Below are 14,829 nucleotides of genomic sequence, written 5' to 3'. Positions count from 1 at the left end.
AAACAGTTGTGCTCTCTAGGATCATTTCCAGTCATGAGTATGGACTGTATAACAAAGAAAGGAAAATTTAACAAGGCATTTACCGCATGTCGAGATGATCAACACCGTGAAGACTGAGGCTCTGAATCCGGACATCTGTCGCTTGTTATAAGGCTTACTTCTCGGGATTCTCCCACTCAACATCGGATGCAATGAATAATGCCCTCTCAGACACTGATAGTAGGTGCAATACTCACCTCACTTACTCAAGACTGGTCTGAGCCTGAGCCCCTTCTTCAAGTTTAAGAGGACTCAGATTCACAGTTCCTTTCCCTTCTAAGTGTTTCAATTCATTGATGGCATTTAGAAAAGCGGAATGGGAACAGAATGGAAGCTGTCATTGTAAAATATTAGTGTGGTATTTCCTTCATTTAAGCTCTAGCATTCGGCCACGGTGAGTGACATACCTGAGTAACCAGCGTTGTTTCTCACCGAGTTTGCTCCGTGTCGTAAAAGGAAATTCTAGGGATGTCCAATGGAGTGTTTGCGAACGTTTGCCACCATCGAGGCAGTATCCTTGACCATCCCTAGGACTCAACACCCACCTTCATTGTCCCCAATACTTCCCTACACGAGAGACGGATTCATCGGCTTGTACCACCACCATCTCTGAATTTTATCTCTTCTTTCAAATGCTTTCAAACATTTGAAGATGCAGTGAGTCCTAACCATTTGCATTCATTTCCTTTGTTTACTCAGACATTCATCAGAGGTCAACATTTTTAGCTCTTCTCTCCTTGGACATAGTACTAATTCGTGGAGTTTGTGACAGAACCAGAGAGAGGTACTGGGCAGAGTAGGTGAAAATATGCTCGCTCCATGCCGTGCTAATAATTCAGATGTCTTCCCAGGCAGGTACAGCAGTTATGGACTTATTTATCCAGTACATTCCCCATACAAGAGTTTTACATCCATCAAATCAAGGAGCTTTCGAAGTCCCGCATCTCTACCAGCAACCTTCCTCTTTCTTGAGCCTCGAAAACGACGAAGGTGACATCCTGATTCAGGGCCTACCGGGAAACTGGAGTCGGATGGATTTCTCCGTTGTTATACAGCCTTTGAGTCATGTTTTCCGGAATGCCTAGGGTCAAGTTTTCGACTGTTCGCAGGAGTACCGGGTTGGGTTTTGGTTGAGAGAGAGTGAAGCAAGGTGCGTATCCCTGTACTACCCTAGGCTTCTGGCAAGTGATATCCTCTGACAATGTGCAGATATAAAACTATTTCGAAGGTGAGGTCTTGCATATGCAAGGTCTCAAGACAAATAGGCTTCAATACGGTGTGTTGCAGCTTTGTAACTTGCGGTTTCGGAAATGACGTTGAACGAGGAATATTGTGGGCAAATGACAGTCAATGATGAGGAACGGAAAGTTCGCTAAGACCTACCTGCATATCACAGTAGTGTAACGTACAGTATCAGCCCAGTGCCGGCGCATTTTTTCACCACCACTTCAATCTATAAAAAGAGAACCACAAGACATCTAGGTAAATGCGTACGGGAAAGGAAATTAGCTTGGTCGGCATTTTAAAAGCGTTTAGGTGTGTTTCTACCGATTTCAAGTTCCGCATGCTTCCACATTTCTCGGTCCGAAATTTTATCTTCCGCTGTATATTTAAGAACAAGGGCAACGGGAGACTTTTCTCTCTCACCACGACTATCAAACAGCTATGCCCGATACACCGCCTCCCAAGGGCAAATCGTTTTTTAAAGCCCCGATGCACAACACTGTACGGCGGATTCGCTACCATCCGTACGCTCAGTACGGTCCTCGCGCACATTCCGTCTCAACTCCGCAGGTGAGCTTCACCGAGCCAGATTCCTTCGAGCCAGATTCAAGCTCGGACATCTAGCCCTTGGATCGCACCGTTTCAAAGACCACGGCGAGCGCGCTTTCACGCCCTACTTTGAATGATCATATTCAACGTCTTTCCTTGCATCGACAGGTTTACAAGAATCCCATGAAGCAACCATCGAAGACGGACGACGACCAGTCCTTTAGTTGGTGGAAAATCGTAACAGGCCTTATTGTGAGCGGAATGCATCTTCTTCATAGCGAAGCCGCCGTTGACACCTCGCTTCCTTTCAGCTCATTGCTGTAGCTGCGCGCGTCGTGGTGCTAATCTACGGGTACGAAATTCTCTGACGTGCATCTACCGTACGTGAGTCTTCTGTGCGTAGTTGATATCGCGCCAACCAAGACTCACTGCGTCCCCGTCTAGCGTTCACCGTTTTTGTCCCTTGATATCTTCATTTTTTTCATTTTGTCTTTGCTGTGCTAAAGTCGACACCGTTTCTTTCCTTCAGCGCGTTTGACGAGTCCATAAATATAGAGTTTTGAAAATATAACAAGTTGATTCAGTATCATGTAGCGTCAGAAGCTTGCGAAGGGTAAAACGAGAATTATTCAGTTAGCCTCTACTCTCATTCTCGGCCTCTAAGCAGTGAGTATCGGGTTCTGTGAGGGGTATCGTATATCCTTCAGACCGTCTCCGCGAGTATAACGAGATGGTTACAGCGAGAGTCCAACGATTCCCAAACAAAAAGCGGAAGGGAATCTGAAGATCTCGCAGGAAAGATCCGCCCATTGGAAAATAGTGCAATCCCGAGGGTGCATATGAACGAAAGTTTAATATAGACGCGATTAAGAGCCATTGTGCTCCTAGGGAGAAAAGAGGAGCCACGTTGCCTTCTGGATTCAAGTGCCTGATGCTGTCGGTAAGAAAGGTACTTTTCCTTGGCGGGGTCTCCAAAATAAGATGAAGTCAATCTATTCCAGAATGTCGAAGGTATCGTGGGACTGAATCGTTCCTGACATTGATTAATCAGATGGAATCAACCCTTCCTAGCATTCATGGTGATTTCAAGCCATCTGGATGATTATCTGGCGAAGTGAACCGTTGAGGGAGACTCTCTCGATGAACATGTTCATAGGATATGCCCACCTCATTTGTATTCCGAAAGACCCGAAGAATAAACTCCAACTAGTTCGTTAGCAGATAGTCCAGACTCTGATTAAAATGAGTGCCGTTAACACAACGACCAACCTGAGGAAAATTGATCGGAACGACGGTGCAGCAAAAGAATATGAACGTACGTCCAGAATGTGCTGTTGCTGATGGATTCATGTCCATAGTGGCGGCGCAGTAGACGTGAAAAACTGTCGAGCACGGATGGAAGTCGCGAAGATAGCTATGTAATAGGTCAGTACTCTAAGTGAAATCCTTTTAGGCTCAGACCAAAGTACACGGACGTACTGTTGCTCTAGGGGTAATTCTTATTTGTTTGGTAGAGAAATCCAGATTACCGGGGTTGACAATCATCGGGATACATCACGAGAACTACTAGGATCCTGTGTTGGCATGAGAAAAATAAACTGAGATAATGCGGAATAGGCGTACCATAGAGCGCTTGAACATGTCATACACCTTACATGACTCATGGTTACCAGATTTTCAGATCTTCTTCCCATCAAGCGATAAAGAGATGACCAGCTCGGCTATCCTTAGTACGGTGTCACAACCTTGGACGGAGCTGTGGAACTCTGAGTCCAGATGATATTGAGGCTACTGTCTAGCTCCAGCACTCATCAAGTTCTCAATACAGATCCAACAACAGTTATTGTAGATCGCAAGAAAGACTTAACGATGAACCACCGTGCGCTGTGGGAAGAAGCCATTAGCTGAATCTTCCAGCGGCGCCAACGATCATCAATGATGAAATGGTCTTGCCCAGCCTCCAATGTTTCCATCTGACATAAGATCTGGCTTTGAAACATTAAGGGCGTCAGCGTGTGATCTGTATGCTAGGAAATTCTGCACCTCGTTCTCGCTCTGCTTAGATCCTCCGGAAACAATGTTCAGTACTTCATAACGACGAACGACATTATGCATGTCTTGAACGACTCTATCGACGGCACAAAGCGTGGAGGTTGCGATGGTCCTAGTGTTAGTGGTGTGCTGGGCATACCGTTAGCGACACAGATGGAAAATGCTTACACAAAGCGTGGGGAATGGCTTCATCCGTAAGTACAGGCGGCGTGGCCAGCGTTTCCGGCTTGCTGTCGAAATCGTATAATATTCTCATCGCAAAGGTTTGATAGTTGTCCCTGAAGAGATGTGGCTTTTTCACCGAAGCCATTTAATTGGGAAAGTAAGGGATGAGGACATAGCGTTCCGTTCACCTGGAGCCATCGTGGAGAGGGCTCCTGAAAAAGGGCACTTTTGAGCTTTGCACAAGGAAGTCGGAAGTCATAGTCAATGACGGTAGCTACCATGAATCTCTCTCAAAGCTTGCAATATCCTCTGGGTAGCCAAGAGCGAGCGTTTCCATGCTGCATCGAGTATATTGACAGTAAAAACTTGATCTCCGTAGCACAGTTGGCGGTAGGATTCGCCATAAGCATATCTCTTCCTGGCGCATAGCTGGCAAATCGATGGGCATTTCTTTAGGCGCCGGCCCGTTACCTACGCGTTCATCTCGGGTTCTTGAACAGCATACAGCACGAGAGAAAGATGGAAATAAAAATTGAATTTTCATGTCTACAGAGAACAATAAGGGTAACATTTTGTGGGCAGGAATAGAAGACGTACCTGGCTGCCTGCCTTTAGGAAGCGGGAGAAGCGAAGTGGAAATTCCAAGCAAAAGGCCAAATTACGACAAATACCGGAGCGTGCCGAGTTCCCTCCTTGCCACCGATACCCTTCTTTCTTTCTCCCATGGTCCTTTAGGCAGACTCGAGCAACGGTCACAATCCGAAATTTGGAACTTTTGATTTCAGTTTGCTTCTCCATCCGTGTTCTGTGGCCGTTATTTACACCAGTCATCGAAGACAAGCCTCGCTGGAAACGTTGCAGACACCTACCAGGGCAAATACGGAGACAGGAAGCCGTCCATGGAGAATATGCGGGAGCCCGAGTATTCTCGACATCCATGGCGTTGACACTCTGCAGGACTACCAAGTCTGAGGTTACCCTTACCTTACGGTGCGTCGCTATGCCTAAATTTTCCTGTTTCTTCCTGAGCTAACTGCAGCTCTATAGTGGTTCATTCTCTATAATGTGAACGAATTATTTACATCGACAATGTCTTCCCCTTTGGTCGCCGATCCATCCGCAGCGCGATTCCCCGCTGCAGACGGGGTTGTACTTCAAATGATGCATCGATGTTAATAATCAATACACAGTCGGCTCTGCACAACTGAGACCCTCGCAATCTTGTGTGGATGGCTGGACTTGGCTATCTACCATCATCCCTACTCCTACAGCACGACCTATCCGCCCCAGTCAAACGATAGCCACACGACGACGGCTATGGCTCTCGGTACCGTCAACATTACGACATTGCGTAACGCTACGGAGCCTGAACATTTGGCTACATTTTCGACTGTGGTTACCGGAGAAAATGGGAGAATGGGTAAGCGTCTCAGCCGGGTGCTGAGAATATTTTATTCACGTCTTTTTCACCAGAGCACGGGATTCGGAGTATATATGTACCTTCCAGCTGCTTCGGCTTCCAGACGGATACCTGCGCTATCGAACCTATACATTATTCTATTTTTGCTCGTGTTGCCGTCGTGTCTGAATGCATCCTCGCCATCGCTGTGTTGTTCCCTTCCTTCAACATGCTTTATAATACAACGGACGTTGATGTAGACGTTGCGTGAAAATGGACACAAGGAGGAACCACACTCAGAACCAAGATTCTGCAGGTGGCCTGTCGGCACTCGGTGATATCAAAAACCGGCGAGCGGCCGAGGACTTGAAAACATTAGCATCCTTGATGTTTATACTGACTTGACTCCTACGCTTGGCGCTTGAAATTTTGATTTCGCGTCGTGACAGGGACATGGGTTCCGTTCTCCACATTCGTCTAGAACGACAACTCTTCTCAGATTTGAAGGTCAATCGGTCACAACGGTTAACGCGTCAAATGAGAGGTTCGACTCCTCTACCTCGCAATCAAACCAGTGGTGGAATTCTTTTTATAAGTTCGCTTGCCCTTCGCTTTTAGGTTTTCCCAACCATGGAACTCACTGGGGCAGCTTTGGGAGTCCACAGATACTGGAGAAAGATGTGAAGAGCGATCTTCCGCACGGGAAACATTAAAAATATCGCTCTTTTGAGTAAGTTGCCGATTGACGGCAATTATCAGGTGCGAAGAGATGAAGCATTCCCGAGTCTTCTCTGGACCTGATTAGATCTTGAGGAGAAGGCGGTATGAGGCGTACCAGAAATTTTAGGATCGTCGTGTCGAAAGGGTTAAGACATTCAACCCAGAAACAAATTTGCTAATCCACCCGTCAGCCCACTTACAGTTTCACTCTCGTTCATTCGCGTCGTACGCATGCACGACCGGTTTCCTGCCCTCTATTAATTGACGATCGCTTCCGTTTCTCCGGACAGAATATCTACAAAAATCTGCCGAGCAAACTTTCTTCGTTGCGTTTCTTCATGCAGTGAGAGAGTACCAGGAATATGCCAGTGAGCCATAAAGTTGACGTCCTTTATACAGTCTTCCGTTGTTACTTCTATATACGTCCCCGTCTGATAGGCAATGTATTTTGCGGTGCTTACCCCATAGAAATTTTTTAAAAAATGACTTGCACTATGCTATCCCCGGCATTACAGTGAGATGGGAAGGCACGACACACACCTAAATATGTTAAATATCGGACTACAAAGGGACAACTACCGTTCATCTAAGGGATTCACACAACGGTGGTGATCCTATATCCTTGGTTGTTACTATGTCCCTGCCTAAATTAGGGTAAACCATCTATCAACCTAAACTCCATCCATGCGAATTAGCGCACAAAAGTTCCCGCGACATAGAAATTTACCTCGCCGAATAGGATCAGAAGTATCGGTGTCTCGCAGAGGTAACTACGTTGGCATGATGAAGTATACCAGCGCACTGAGAAATTGGTTGGACGGCATAATTTCCGTGTTCATGCTCAAGTGATCTGCTTTCACCTGGCATCAAATCAAAAGTGATCATTGAACTACAAGTCCAACGATCAGAGAGGAGTTTCGCTGAGCAGAACTACCATCCTACAACTTTGCTCGGGAAAGAGACATTGGCGATATTTAAAAACCCCGACCGTAGCTGGATGGAGAATGATAACCCCTTCCAGGGAATCATCCGGAATTGAACGCAGAAACATTTCCGGCTAGGAGATATAGTGAAGCGGGAACTAAACGATTCCGAGTCCTTCGGAATGAGTGCACTAACCCTTTACCTCTCAAGCCTCAACTTACAGAATGTTTCGTCTAGAGGTGTTTCGAGTATAACTACGGTCCGGGGACTTTCGATTTCAAGCTAGAAGTGTAGAATCTGCGTTCTTTCGTGATGATGACGGATAGATGGTGCTCCTGACGAAATCTTCGAAGTAGGTTCCGGAGACTTTTGACCTCAAGAAGGTTCTGCCGTTTCAAAATAAAGCCTAGTATTATTATATTCGATATGCGTATATGGGAAAAGGATAAGTCACCTACAGTATCTTGTCCACCTTCCTCATACGTACGCTGATATATGATCAATGTCAACGTCACGAGGAGAGTAGGCTGTCGATGCAATAACCCGTAACATTCACGTACGAGCCAATCTGTTGATTGTAATGATGTTGCCATTGTATTCTTCGTCCGAATAATACTTGAAACTGAAAGTCCGGGCTAAGAGCACATCGTACTCGTCGACGCCGGGTATCTGATGGAGGGCCACATTGACGGTATCCATTGCAGCGAATCAGAACGGCGTGATGTAATATCCGAAAGCGAAGTTGAATTGTTTGGGGAATCATATTCTGTGCGTTCATGCACTTATGACCTAGGTTCACTTCAGACCCGAAACTCTAAGGAAGGTTCGATCTTTCGATTGGCATCGGGGGGAACCAAGAGAAAGTAGTTATTACCATCCTAATTTACAACGGAGAAAGGTAATGGCGATGTTCCAGAACCGGTGTTATGTACGTCCTCTGAGTGCTCCGCCCACTAAAGCACTCGGTAAGAAAGAAAGAATAGTGCACGTGCAGAGAAAAGGAGTGAAACAGTTCCCTACAATGATTGTGAATCGCATGTATTAGTGCGAGAACTGAATGTTTCTGGATAGTTCAGAATGCGCGCCTAGAGTCTCGACCTGCAGAAGGTTTGTGAACCGTTTTATCAAGGAAAATTCGCTTCTGGCTCAACTGCGGCCAGGGAAGAAGTCGAATTCAATCTCAAGGTGACATTCCTTGGAACGAGGAGCGGAAGAGGTTTAGGGTCTATTCCTATACTGTCAGGACACCGCGAGAAGAAGCGCCCCAAACTCGACGGCGTCGTATTACGTTGGATGGATGGTACCCCTAGCGAGATCGTAAAGTCTTGTAGATTCCGAAACGCTTCCAACTCCAAGAACATTTTACGCTTCGAAACTCGGAGTCAGGTCCTACAGGAACCAGACGTTGATCATGGGAAGATGCGATCAGGGCCCACTGACGGTTTCTTCTTAATTACGAAAGCTCATAGTCCAGGCTAGGGATCAGCAGACTATAGCACCAGGGAAAGCGTGGGGCGCGGTCAAAACATAAGCCAAAGGAAGCGAAGCTTAAATGACTCACTGTTTTATGTGATGATACTAAGTTTCTATGATGGCCACCTTTTAACTCTGATACTTCTCACCATAACAGAATTTCAATAACCGGATAGTAGCATGGTCCGATACTCACCCACTTCTAAACCCTACAGGATGTTTTAGTTTGAGACGGCCTAAACAAGCCTGGGATCAACATACGTACTCAACCACGTTTCGAAGGGTGCACTCGAATTCCGAGTCACGCGAGCATATCCTTGAAAAACACCGAGCCTCGTTTCTAAGTCACAAGCGAAAAATACAGTTTTGGGGTTGAAAGAAAGGGTATATGTTACTATGGTGTTACTATGGTTCAGTGATCGGAGAGTGTTTCGTTGAGCGCGTCTATAGGAGCCTCTCTAGCCTAGGCCTTTCTAGCGAAGGGGATTTCAGATGAATGTGATTTAGGAATATTGTTACGGAACCTCAGCGAGAAGATAGAACTGGCCAAGCTGACGGGGAGGAATGCTAGCAGGTAATTCGAAACGTAGAACGTACCACGAGTCGGCGTAAACGAGGAACAGAAAAACGAAGCCAGATGACTTTACGGACGTTTCTTGATGTGTGTGAGTCCGCGGACCAGGTCTTACTGCGAGTAGATATTTTCAAAGGTTTCTTGCACCGGCTCCGAATATTCTGTGTCATTAAATGCCACTTGATTTCAGGCCTTGATACCAAGGAAACACTGGGAAGCATTGATACAAGTGAGTCTTGCAGGTGAGATAGCCCGGGGGTGATCGCACACCGATGTCAGATCGTCATTTGATTCCGTTTTGAAGAAAACAAGCTCTCAACAAGAGAAATGGGTTCAATTATGACTAGAGAAATAGCGTATCATTAATGTCATGAAGAATAGGTGCATCAAGCGTTAACACCATTCTTTTCGGGGAGGGGCTGGTTGATTCGTCCGACTTCGTGCACGCCAAATTCAAGATACTTCCCCAGGGGTAGTAAGGGAAGAATTGAAGTAGACGTAAGTACTCACCAGTATGACTGGAGATCCTAGCCTACGGTAACCGAATTGAACCCAGGAACCGCAAAATAGGAAACCGGCAGTTATTTCGGGGTTGGGAAGCCACATTGCTCTTTCCCTGACTCTCAGGATGATCGTGTCCTTCAAATGACATCATACCACTCTTGGAGGTTTGGGGACGTCCCAAACGGAACTGCGGTCCGGGAGTGACTCGGAGATTAAAGCCTTTCACATCGGAGACAGTTACATTCAATTTCAAGAGTCACGCCCAGGGGAAGGGCCTATCGACCTAGAATATCGGACCACAACACGAGAGCGGAAATTAGGCTAATATGCGACATAGCAGTGACACAAAAACGCGTTACTCCTGTATCAAGTATCACTTGTTGTCCAGCTAACGGCCTTTTGCGCTTTGTACATTTTTGACGATGATGCAATGCGAATGTACTTATTTTGCATAGCCTTGCGAGTTGCATATACTAAGAGGATATAAAAGAGGTATTTACGGTATCTTGCAGATGCATCATAAATCTTCAGTACGAATACGGGATCACTGACTTTGATTAGTCCCGGATCACTACGTTGTATCGGTCCGAGTTGCGAGGGCTAGAGCATCAGTACCTTGCATACCAATGAACCGCCAATGGAGTCTGAGGAAATGAGCGATTTATTAATGAATGGAGAATGAAGGACGTAAAGTTCACCTGCCATTGCGCTGGACCGTCGAAACGATGAATAGCATAGTCTAAGAATGTTTGGATAACGTATGCTTCGAACCCGAAGAGAATTCAGTGCTATGATAGCGGCCGTAGTAAGTACTATCCGTGCGTCATAGTTTTCGGATCGGATGCGGAAGATTTAGGCATGAGACGGCGAACTACCAGCCTTCCGGAGAGTGCTAGAGCAAGTGTTAAAAAGCACAATTGCATTAGAAGCTGAATCCACAGTATGAGGTCCTATGATCTGGCGAGACTGATCACCGTTGAAGCAACAAGTATTCAATGCCATCTTATAACAGGAGTAAAAAATTCCTCGGCTCAGGTACATAGAATAACACTGTAGAATCATCGCCGCTTCCGTCGGTGAGTTCCATACATATGTACACGTTCCCCGACCAACGGATACTATCAAATACATGCGAACTTGAAATATGGATGCAGGCGCATGAAATCATCTTCGAGCATTGGACAACTCCCCAGTATCCCAGAAGAATAAAAGATAACAAGCAGAGCGCATTAAATGAGTCGACGCAAAGGATAAAATAAATTTACGTCTGCACATGTCTAAATTTCTATTGTGTGCAATGGAATTGTCTTCAGAAAAGGTTTGGTGAAACCACGAGTAAATCTATAAGGCAGTCGCTGCGACGAAAAAGTATCAGTCAGAGTGCGAAAAACGCTGTGAATATGATACTAGCAATGGTACACCACCTATGATCACCGTGTCATTTGACTCACCATCACAAGCGAGATCTGTGAATTATGAATGTGGGAATGACGCACGTTAATAAAATCCCCGAGGAAGAGGTGGTATAGAGTCTAACATGATACTCTCTTCGGATTGCGACTCGTACATGAGGATTCATCATGTGGATACCATAGAGTATTGATCGGTCTTTTGAATATCGCGTTAGTAGTGATGGAAGGATAAATGTAGAGTGCACAGAATAACTCGGTATTGTCACGGAATATATCTGGAATTGACCGAATAAGACAGAATTTGGCTCAGATAATAATGAACTTAGGGAATATATGAATAAGTAACATGAAAGGGACAGATTTGTTGATACAGAGGGGCGATCCGAGTTCCTTGGGAGAACAATGTATACTTGCACTGCACCAAGGGAACCGTTGAAATATGACTGGGGAAATAGATATATTATTGACCTCCCGAAGAAGGGATACGGCGATCCCTAATACCGTTACTATCTTCTCCGCGGAGGTAGAGGGAGAGGCTTGAGAGGAAATCGCATCGATTCATCCAAAATTTTAAGTCAAATTTTAAGATATCCCGTAGTGTTAATGAAGGAGAACTTAAATCGAAGTGGATGTAACTACTCACCACGCAGGAAAATAGAGCAAGCTTGAGATAGTCACATGACGACGTGAATCGAGCGCTGGAAATGTGTGAGTTAAGTAATCGGCAATTACTTCGGGAATCGAAACGCGCTTTTCTCTTTCCGCGACTCTCAAAATGCTCGTGTGACTTCATTCCACTTGGAACGTTTCCAGCTAAAATGAGACCCGGGAAGGACTCGTGAGTCTGAGATTACTGACATCAGAGAGAGTTGCATTCACTTCAAGTCACGTCTAAGAATTCAACTTAGAACATCGGAACACGGTGCGAGAGAAAAAGTCAGCTATAGGAATGAATGCAGCATCCAAGTGACGCTAAAACGCGACGTTCCTATGACAGTACTCTTTGTTGTCCAGACGACGACACTCCAACGATGATGCAATGTAAGTACCTGTTTTGCATAGCCTCAGTGAGTTGCGTGAACCGAAATGATATGAGACAGAGATTTACGGTATCGTCATGGATCCCAGCTGCGGATAGAGACGAATACAGTGCCACTAACTTTGATTAGTCCCGGATTAGTCCGAGCTGCGAGGGCTAGAGCATCGGCACCCTGCGTACTAATGAGCTGCTATTAGTGTCTGAAGAAATGAGCGATTTTAATGCATTGAGGATAAAGGTTGTACAACTGCGCTGAGTGGACAAGGACCCTTCCGCCTAGTCACTAATAAATGATGTACGCTCAAGGCTTGAAAGAGGCAAGGAGAGCTCAGTAATCAATTTTGATAGCTGCCGTATAGTAGGTAATATCATGCGCCATAAGATTCCGATTCGGATGCAGAAGATGTAGGCAAGAGACGGCTATCCAATAGCCTGGCGGAAAGTACTACGTCCAAGAGTACAGCGGCATTAAAGGCGCAATGCGCAGCAGAGAAGTCCCATGATAAGGCGGGATTGATCATGTGCCAAGCGAGATTTGCCGCGTCATTAATCAGCGTTGGAGCAACAAGTATTCAATCTCGTCTGGTGACAAGGGAAAGAAAACGCCTCAGCTCAGGGCTACGGAATATCGTTGTATAAGGATCTCCGCTTGCAGTCCGTGGTTTTCAGACGTACGTACATATTCCGGACTAGCAAGCAGTCCCCAAATTTTCCATTTGAAGCATGGCATGGGCGCTAGAATAACCGGCGAATAGACGCGTTATGGCAGTGTTGGTGCACTAGTACTAGGCTGGAGAATCCCTCCTCAAGAGTCAGATAATTCGTCGTAGTCTCCCAGAAGAGTACCAGGGAGAGTCGCAGGAATAACCCATGCGAAGCGTAAATCCAATCTGCTTTCATAGATAGGCATGACAACGAAGTTGTCACAGACACCTTTAAATCTGCACCGTGGACGTACAAAAATAACTTTACCTGTACACGAAAAAAACTCAGAGGCTAGACCTGCTCTTACGTTTCGTTAGAGTTGGTAGGTGGAGTACTAAGGACCAACTAACCTTTATCTAAATCGAACGTCTGGGGATGCAGTCTGATGTGTGAAGATATCAAAAATAAAACTTGGACAGTCACAAAAGAGCCTCGTTTAACATCATACCTAGCCTGCTTGGAACGGTGATATTTTTCGAGTGTTCGAAATCAAGATGGGCAGTGCTGTTAGGGTGAATGAGTCCGTAGGCGGAGGATACAAATCCAATGTGCAGGTAGACGTCGACAGATTCATGGCAAATGAAACCTCTATTATTAGTAGTGTAGCTAACGGAAGTCTCGTTTGTCAGCAAGGAGACCGCCATTCCTGATAAATTACTAAATACCGAGTACAAGTTGATGATTCGGGACTAGGCGACTCGGTAAACCATAAATATACAGGTGGATGAAAAAAGGCATAGATGCGCATTATCAAATCGGAAGGACAAAGTATTAACAACCAGGTATTTCAAAGCCGGAAGTTCCTGCGTGAGGTCGGAGGCATTGTTGAAAAATCAATCGACGGACGCAAGTAATAGACAACGTTCTATTGGTATGCAGTTTTCATTGGAGTAAAGCTGGAATGCGAGATGACATTGAATCATTCAGGCGGTTGTTTTCTCTAGGTTCGGTGGTGACCTCTACGCAGCGAGGAAAACAAATAGTAAATAATGTCTTATGACCGGTTGTCTGTTGTCCCCGAGCTCCTAGAATACCCAGGTATATAGGAGCATCTTGTACTCGAGAGGACTTGGTCGGAAACACGATCCGCATGATCACATCTCGAGTTCAAATCCTCTCGCAATGATCAATACGATGCATGCATCATACACAAGACCAACGTGCCAAGCATCACGAGATACCATTGATACAAACCCTACCCACTGTCCGGCACATGTATCATGTGGTATAGCAAAACCACCCCCCTGGGGAAGGGTCAGTAACTTACCCCCCGGAGATTTCGTGCGCAACCCTAGTGTATACAAAACTCCGGGATTTGGATACAGTGACCATAGATGTTACCCTTGTGTTAAGAATGTGGCTAATTCTTCGAAGTACGATTCAGTAGTACTTAATCAAAGTTTGAGCCGAGAGCGAGTGTAGAGTATTAATGAGTCCAATTTTACCAAGAAGGCTCCAACCGAGAGTTTAGCAAGCGCTAGGCGTAGCTAAGAAGATCCGAAAAGCGCTTGGCGTAGTCGGTAAGCGAGTCGTTCGGCAAGCGCTTGGCGTAACCGACCTCTTTCACTTAGGTTCACACTAGGTTGTGGAGTCAAGAAGGTAAGATTAAGATGCCCCAGGGCGTACTACGATACTCAATATATATATTGTACGAAGTGAAGATTCTGGAAGAGGACGGTCAAGAGAATCTACTAGAAGAGTATCGAAAGAAATGAAAAAGAAAAGGAGAGAAAACCGAAGAAAATTCTATAATATTCGCGATGATTAGCGCAGTAAGTGGTCGGTGACTGTTGACTAATATTACCGAACTGACATTCATAACACCTTGAGAACTTCACACATCCTCCGAGGGAAGAATACCATGATGACCCAAGACTCAGTGGACCGAGCCTCTCTGGTTGTGCACAAAACTCTGTGATTGTAACCAAAAACTGTAACGAACTCTCTTTTAGTGGCCAACGTGGGGATCGAACCCAAGACCTTCGCGTTAATAGTCTATGGCATCATGACGATATTAGCACGACGCTCTAACCAACCGAGCTAGTCGGCC

General features: G+C 45.6%; 1 non-coding gene across 1 annotated transcript; it reads right to left on the bottom strand.

Moving 5' to 3' along the window:
- Nucleotides 1-14,731: 14,731 nt before the first annotated feature.
- EV420DRAFT_t318 lies at nt 14,732-14,829 on the bottom strand. Its single transcript has one exon. It is a non-coding gene; the product is annotated as a tRNA-Ile (tRNA).

Source organism: Desarmillaria tabescens (genome assembly GCF_030435595.1).
Source record: "Desarmillaria tabescens strain CCBAS 213 chromosome Unknown EV420scaffold_155, whole genome shotgun sequence".
NCBI lineage: Eukaryota > Fungi > Basidiomycota > Agaricomycetes > Agaricales > Physalacriaceae > Desarmillaria > Desarmillaria tabescens.
This window is presented reverse-complemented; position numbering and strand designations above follow the sequence as displayed.